This window comes from Etheostoma spectabile, chromosome 12 (genome assembly GCF_008692095.1).
Source record: "Etheostoma spectabile isolate EspeVRDwgs_2016 chromosome 12, UIUC_Espe_1.0, whole genome shotgun sequence".
NCBI lineage: Eukaryota > Metazoa > Chordata > Actinopteri > Perciformes > Percidae > Etheostoma > Etheostoma spectabile.
Genome location: NC_045744.1, coordinates 4,864,030 through 4,872,434, shown reverse-complemented (window position 1 = coordinate 4,872,434; position 8,405 = coordinate 4,864,030). Strand labels below are relative to the sequence as shown.

Below are 8,405 nucleotides of genomic sequence, written 5' to 3'. Positions count from 1 at the left end.
GGCTTTTTCTCTCCGTTTGATAAGAGCCGTATTTCCCTTTTTGCATATTCTTCCCCTCTTCGTTACTTTCCATCAGAAGATGCTGCTCATTGGGTGAAACATCTCTGCATCAGTAAATCTGTGATTGATACCGTGGTCTATTTGAGAAAGCCGTGAACGTGCACTTATCCCAGCTATCTACACCTGGCTCGACTTAGCTTCACCTGTTCATCCTGGCTCGGCAAACGTGTAACCGATTAAGCCGCGATGAGCAGATCACACTAAATCAAGCTGCGCTTTTTCACTTATCCTGGATATCTTTATTCTACTTTCGTGCAACAGGCCCCAGGTGTGTGTGTGTGTGTGTGTGTGTGTGTCTGTGTGTGTGTGTCTGTGTGTGTGTGTCTGTGTGTGTGTGTCTGTGTGTGTGTGTCTGTCTGTCGTCTGTCTGTCTGTGAGAGGGGGTGGGGGGCGGGGGGCAGCTGACAGTAAAAAAAAGAAATCTCCGATGGCAGAGACGCAACAGGAGTTGCATTTAAACCAAGCAGCATGTCTGAAACCCACGTTCACCAGAAATCTACTGGTTACTATGTAAGGACTACAAACCCCACGTTTACCAGAAATCTACTGGTTACTATGTAAGGACTACAAACCGAAGTTAAAAACAAACCTGAAGCTGAAGAAACCCTAAACGTTAACAGAACAGATCCGCAGACCCGACTGACTGACTGACTGACTGACAGAGAGAGAGAGAGAGAATATTTCTCCGTGTTCTGTGTGTATGTGTGATAGAGCCGAGCGTGTTTGTAGGCGGGGGGTTGACAGTAAAAAAAAAAAAAATCTCCGATGGCAGAGACGCAACGGGAGTTGCATTTAAACCAAGCAGCACGTCTGAAACCCACGTTCACCAGAAATCTACTGGTTACTATGTAAGGACTACAAACCCCACGTTTACCAGAAATCTACTGGTTACTATGTAAGGACTACAAACCCCACGTTTACCAGAAATCTACTGGTTACTATGTAAGGACTACAAACCGAAGTTAAAAACAAACCTGAAGCTGAAGAAACCCTAAACGTTAACGGAACAGACCCGCGGAGAGGGATAGAGAGAGGGAGTGAGAGAGAGAGAGAGCGGGAGAGAGATAGAGGGAGAGTAAGAGACGGAGGGAGCGCATTTCTCCATGTTCTGTGTGTGTGTGATTGATCAGGGCGGGTTTGTAGGCGGGGGGGGCGCTGTGATTATCACAGGACGCTGCGCGGCCAGTTGAGGAGTTGTATTCAATCCGAGCACGGATATTGACTCATATTACTCGTATAATACTTGTACTCGACAAAAGTGCTTTGTACGTACCGGATACTCGTTTCAGCCGGATACTCGGATCACCCCTAGAAAGAACATTGGACCGTTTGGCGTGGTCTTTGATTGTTACACAACAAAATGGCGTTTGTTGTTAGTTGTTATGGTGACAATACGAAACGCTGTGCGAGTTTTTTTGGGATTGTTGCCGGCAAAAATCCTTGATTATGCGGCACGATTTCTTAAACGCGGTGAAGTATGCAGGATATATATGCAATTTTAAGCATTTTATGAAATTGCGGGAACTTTCAAAACTTGCGGTTTGATGAAAAAGAGAATGTGTTTGTCTTGTCGCATAATTATGTCACTTCATAATGTTCCCATGGCAAAAGGGGAAGTAAACGCAACATTTTTCAACTTTCTGTCAAGATATATGTGACTTTTTTGCAACAAAAGGCAGAATATGCAGACTTTAGCTGATTATGCATTGAATTATGAGAGACTGACTCACTCATCTGTCGATGGCAATGTGCTTTGGCTGAAACATCAAGTTCTTACTATTCCACTGTAACTGCAAAACCTCATCACCTCTTCAGAAGTCGACTTATACATTAGTTTATACCATTAGTTTTTACCATGGCAATGGCACTCACAAAAATGCCTGCCGCTCTGCCAATTCAGCATTGTTGATTAAAATAGAAATGGGATTTCTATCCCTTTCATTGCTATCGTTATTACAATTCATCCTCTGGGGACCAGGAATGTTTGTACAAAATAGGATTGTGATCCATCCAATCATTGTTGTCCATGGCCATTTACTTAACCCTTGTATGGTATTCGGGTCTGTGGGACCCGTATACAGAAATTATGCTATTTATTATTTCTTCTAACTCAAACTCATTGGTCTTGGCTCTTTCTCTGTGAAGCACATACGGCCCACCCACCCCTACACATAACTATTACATATGGTGTTCAGGTCTACTGGACCCGGGTTTATTTAATTGTAGTTGCTATTAAACTATGTTGTATTTCTGCACCTGCTATTCTCATACAAAGTTACAAATGTGTTACATTTCCAGCACTTTCACTTGTTTGGATTTAGTTATAATAAATAATGATCAAAAATCTTTTTTAAATTTGAATTTTCTTGTTCTCTCACAGAAAATTGATCATATGATCATCAATGTGATCTCACAGGGGTAAATGGCAAATATAAACCATAAATGATGTACTGTATATAGCATTGGTAACTGAGCTAAAGTAAACATCTGTTTAACATAAATTAGTATGTCTTTATTGATATAAAAGCCCAATAATGTGGTTGGTCCATCAGACCCGGGAACATTGGTTGTGTAACAAAAATATGAACAACCACACAAGGGTTTAAGTGATGCTATCACCTTGTTTTATCATTGCAACTCTGCCAAAGGGAAACAACTTCATGTAACCTATTTTTAAACCGACACGTTATAAAAGCCAGCAGCCGTTTCCCTCTGTAGTGAGACAGAAGACCTGACACTGTGACCTGATGTAGCTGATCACAGTGAGGCCTGCTGGCTCAGAGTCTGACACCACAAGTGGATGAAAATCCCTGATAGTCTAGTGATTGGAGATGAATGGCTTACTTCCAGGGACCATAAGAATGAATGAATGCAATTTTCCCTTCTCACTGTTTTTTTACTTCTCTCTTGCTTTCCACCCTTTTCTTTTTCCATTCACTTCCCCTTCCTTATTCCATTATTCTCTGTCTCACCTATTCCTTTTCTCCACCACCTTCATCTGAATTGTCCCTGTCCCTCTCTTCTGTACCGTCTGCTGTATAGTCATTAGTTTCACCCGTCATATTTTCCATTGCATTGCACTATAGAAGTTATCAGTGACACCCCTGAAATTATGCTGTAATGGACTTGAAAATGATTATCATACAGCAAATCAATCATTGAAGGTGACATTAAACTTTAATGGGACCCTGTGAATTGGGACTGACTGTTTAACAATGGCCAACTAGTAGTATTGACTTCCACATTTAATTGTCCACCGTGGTTTCTGAAAAATTCCAGTGTAAACTCCATCACAGTGAAAACCTTTGCACACCAAGTCAGTATTTTTTTGTCCAAAATTATTGTATGTTTAACTCTCATGTCGTCCTCAAGTCAAACTTGACCCGTTAACAGTTTTTTTTTAATCACGAAAAATTGGCCTTCAGAATAAGCGCTGAAAATGTCAACATTAGAAATATCAAATAACTTTCGAAAAAAACATCAAAGAAGCACCCACAACATTGAAAAAGTGACAAAAATGTTGGAAAAGCGATAACTGTTGAAAGAAAACGTCATGGTTGACGGGAAGACAACACAAGGTTTAAGATTAGATTAGATTAGACAGACATAATTGATCCCAAATTCTTGAAATATCAGTGCTACAGCAGAGAGGTGTGGTCAGGGATATCCATGGCCTCCTCTCCACCACAGCTTCAAATGTCTCTTGTTTGCAGCCAATAACGGAGCCAGGCTTCCTAATCTGTTTCTTCAGTAAGAATTAAAGAATAAATATGACTTTACCAGCACAAAGCACCTCAAACAACAAATAAAGTAAAGAATTGTGGCAGGTGATTGCATAACAGCTTGGAATCTGTAATGGTATATCTGTACAATATGGTATGGTACGAAAGATTAGACTGTAGTGTTTGTGTTTTAGGCGGCTAAAAAATAGCTTGTTGCTAATGTCATTTATTCACTGGTTGATGTTGGGACTAGTGCTGTCCAAATGATGTAGTCAGACTACAACAAAACCAGACTCACTGCTCTTTTTGGGAATTTTCTCAACGAATAGAATACTCGGTAAATATTCTTGAGCTTGCGATTGCATCACACCGTCCACATCAGCAGATGGGTCAAGCGGTCACAGATTTGTAGATACGAGCTATATTTCCATCCACACGTTTTTATCCAAATAAAGTGATACCGGATCAAAAATCCCTTGTGGAAACGGTAAAATTGGAAATACGCTCAGTCTCATCGGATTTTATCTTGATTGACATACGGCTTATGCAATAAACGCTGATGGAAACGTTACTTGCCAGAGAAATAATGAATTGCGATCAAGTTTGAGGTCATTTTATGGTTGCAACCCGCCACAAAACAAAGAAGAAGAAGTTTTTAGTTTAGTGTGGCGTGCATGATGAAGACCGGGGGACCAAGGGGAGGAGGAGGGTTGTGCTCTTAGTAAGGCTGCATGATTATGGCCAAAATGATAATAACGATTATTTTGATCAATATTGAGATCACGATTAATTATCGCGACTATTTGTTGATTTTAACCCAAACAAATTTTATTGTCACATAGGCTATTTATGTTGAAGTTAGTTTTGGTTACATACATACAGCTGCAACACATGTAAATTAAAATTATCTGAAAGAAATAGCCTTGGATATATTTAAAAAAAAAATGTATCTCTGAGAAAAAGTGTTTACGGTAAGTCTTCTTGAATTTACGCTGTGCTCCATTAAATATCTAAGACATATTAAGAACAGTTACCTTGGAACGTAATAACTTAATGATTTATAAAGCAAATTGTGGAGTAAAGATCTTAGATAAGAAAAAAAAAAAAATAAGGTTTAATCATCCTAAAATGAGATTTTTGACTTTTGTGTGCCCTTTTGCAGTATGGCAATTAAAACATTGTAGATCTTTCCTGCTGCAGTGTTTCCCAGCCTGCTGCTGTCAGTGCAGCATTGAGCCCATTAGCTTCCTGGTGGACTTTCTGTCACACTGACATGTTATCAGGATTCTGAAATTACCCTCCAGACTTTGTATTCTCATGCAAATGACCAGCGCTTATTGTGGACGTGGCACTTATATTAGTCTGTCTGTTACATGCCTTTCCAGCTGCCTATACATTCCTTTAAACTGCCCCTCTGTCTATCTGTCTGTCTTCTGCCTGTCTTCCTTTCAGCCTCACTGTCTCCCCCTCTCTCTAACCCTGTCTGTCTCTCTGTAGCTGTCTGATGGAATAGCAGTACATCCTTAGTCTGGATCAATGAAAACACAATGATGTGCAATTTAATACAGTGCTATATTTAATATTCAACCATCCATCCATCTTCATCTGCTTATCCGGTATCGGGTCGCGGGGGCAGCAGCTCCAGCAGGGTACCCCAAACTTCCCTTTCCCGAGCCACATCAACCAGCTCCGACTGGGGGATCCCGAGGCGTTCCCAGGCCAGGTTGGAGATATAATCTCTCCACCTAGTCCTGGGTCTTCCCCGAGGCCTCCTCCCAGCTGGACGTGCCTGGAACACCTCCCTAGGGAGGCGCCCTGGAGGCATCCTTACCAGATGCCCGAACCACCTCAACTGGCTCCTTTCAATGTGAAGGAGCAGCGGCTCTACTCGGAGCTCCTCTCGGATGACTGAGCTTCTCACCCTATCTCTAAGGGAGATGCCAGCCACCCTCCTGAGGAAACCCATTTTGGCCGCTTGTACCCTGGATCTCGTTCTTTCGGTCATGACACAGCCTTCATGCCCATAGGTGAGGGTAGGAACGAAAATTGCCCGGTAGATCGAGAGCTTTGCCTTCTGGCTCAGCTCCCTTTTCGTCACAACGGTGTGATAAACAGAATGTAATACCGCACCGGCTGCTCCGATTCTCCGACCAATCTCACGCTCCATGGTCCCCTCACTCGCGAACAAGACCCCAAGGTACTTCAACTCCTTCACTTGGGGTAAGGACTCACTCCCTACCTGGAGAAAGCACTCCATTGGTTTCCTGCTGAGAACCATGGCCTCAGATTTAGAGGTGCTGATCCTCATCCCAGCCGCTTCACACTTGGCTACGAACCGATCCAGTAATATTCAACCATTTCATTTAATTACAGTGCAATATTTATTTGTTATTAATACTTAACTGTATATAAAGCTATTTTATATGTATGTACAGTAGTTGCTCTCAGGACTGTGCACCAGGTCCCCCCTCTCCCGCTCTTTTTTTTCTGCACTACCTATACTTTATATTTTATATTTGGTGTTGACATTGTAAAGTGGTTGCTTCAATCTCGTTGCACAGGTGCTGCACTTGTGTATAATAACAATAAAGGCATTCTATTCTATTCTACATTTCATGGATAATTGCCTGACATCGCACCGGCTGTCCCTCACCTTCCGTTCTGTGTTGTCGTTCTCAAACAACAACAACCTCCGAGCTAGCAAGCTACACGCTGAAAATGTCGACTTTAGAAGAAGATTTGGATGGTGCAACAAGACGGGCCTGCTTGGTTCTTTTGGGGAATGATTGTCTCATCACTCCTCCAGGAACCTGAGATCGTCTAATCAGTTAATTTGAGCTATTCCACAGTCAGATGAAAACAAGGCGATCGTGCCTTCTCCGTTGTGGACCCGAGACTCTGGAACAAACTACTAAATACTAAATACAGGGGGTAATGAGGTAACAAGAGGCAGGTGACAAGAGGGCTGAGAAACAGCTGGAAAACATCAAGTAATCATGAAGCCGGGAAAGCACAGGAACTAGAACTAAATACAGGACGAGACAAAAACCAGACTTCAAAATAAAGCAGGAAACCGAACATACGGACACTCAGAGGGACACAAGACAGGACCACCAACACAAGACCGGGGAGAAAACAAGACACAAACACAAGACAGGATAACAAAACCAAAAAATGAGGGAAAGAACCTAAAGCAAAAACCTCGAACCACAACAGTCCCAGAATGTATGTGTGGGGGAGCCAGACCTTACTCCACAGCGCTGTGGAGATAGGGCTGTCAATCCAAGACTAGTACATTCTCAATGATGAAACAGTCATGTGTTTGCATTTCAGCCCTCCATCTGGTCAAGGTGGCCAGAAGCAGCCAGGCCCAGCCAGGCTGTCAGGGGCGTGCTGTACTTGGCTACTTATTAAAGATGTTCCAATTCCGATACCAGCATCGGTTACGCCTCCGATACGGCCTAAAACGCTAGTATTGGTATCAGGAAGTACTGGAGTTTATACACCGATCCGATACCATGTAAAAAAGCCCTAAAGAAAATCTACGTTAAAGTAGTTTATTTATGTTCTTTTTTCCGTTATAACTGACTGTCAAACTGGATAAAAAAAGAAACCTGAACCAGATTGATAACAAAGATAGAACTCATATCACATCCATACAAGGATAGCAGTACACAGCTGTTAGAACATGATGAAATATATTTTACACTGGCATCAGATCAGTACTCGATATCGGCCGATACCCAAGTTCAGGTATCAGAAACGGTATCGGGAAGCAATAAATGGCATCCGACCAGTTCCAAGTAATCTGAGAAAAAGACGACATTTACACGCAGCCAGCTAATTCTGAAAACATATTTTCCTCTGTGTTTTGTCCCTCCGTCGACACTAAGACTATTTCACGCTCCAATATGGAGCTCTGCAAACATCCTCTCCAGAATGCATGGAAACGAACAGGCAAATCTGTGTAGTGTTCTTATTAGTACATATAGCATTTGGTGAGTTGCTATTATTGAGACCTGTGCTTTTTCTGCTTTGACTTGTCAAAATATATCTTTGCAAACATCTGCGTGGGTGTGTAGAACCTTTGAGAGCTAATGGTACACTTTTGATCAACAGTGTTTGAATTGTATTTAGCTTTAGCTTAAATGTAGACCATATATAGATTTATAGAGCAAGATAGAATTAGAATTTTTATTTTAGAATAAAATACCTGGTTGAATCCTCTCAGCCCAAGCTTGTCATATACGACAAGAAACGGCATCCCTGCCATCTCTGTAAATTTACAGTATATCCTCTGTACTTTCTGTTAATACCAAAAATCAAAACCCTAAAAAAAACACCTGTGACAAGTCATTACAGAAAATTCCTTCATATCAACACAGTATATTAGCCCTTATTTCTAGGGACTTTTCTAACAGTGCAGTATAGTCAAAGCGCCCATATTATGCTTATTTGCAGGTTCATAATTGTATTTTGAAGTTGTACCAGACTAGGTTTACATGGTTTCATTTTCAAAAAACACCATATTGTTGTTGTACTGCACATTGCTGAAGATCCTGTTTTCCCCCCTGTGTGTTTAGGTCTCTGTTTTAGCTACAGAGTGAGACATCCCACTTCTAT

General features: G+C 41.6%; 1 pseudogene; it reads left to right on the top strand.

The window, feature by feature from the left end:
* The window catches only part of LOC116698801 (contactin-associated protein-like 4), a 421,932-nt pseudogene that overhangs the window by 77,786 nt on the left and 335,741 nt on the right, over positions 1–8,405 (top strand).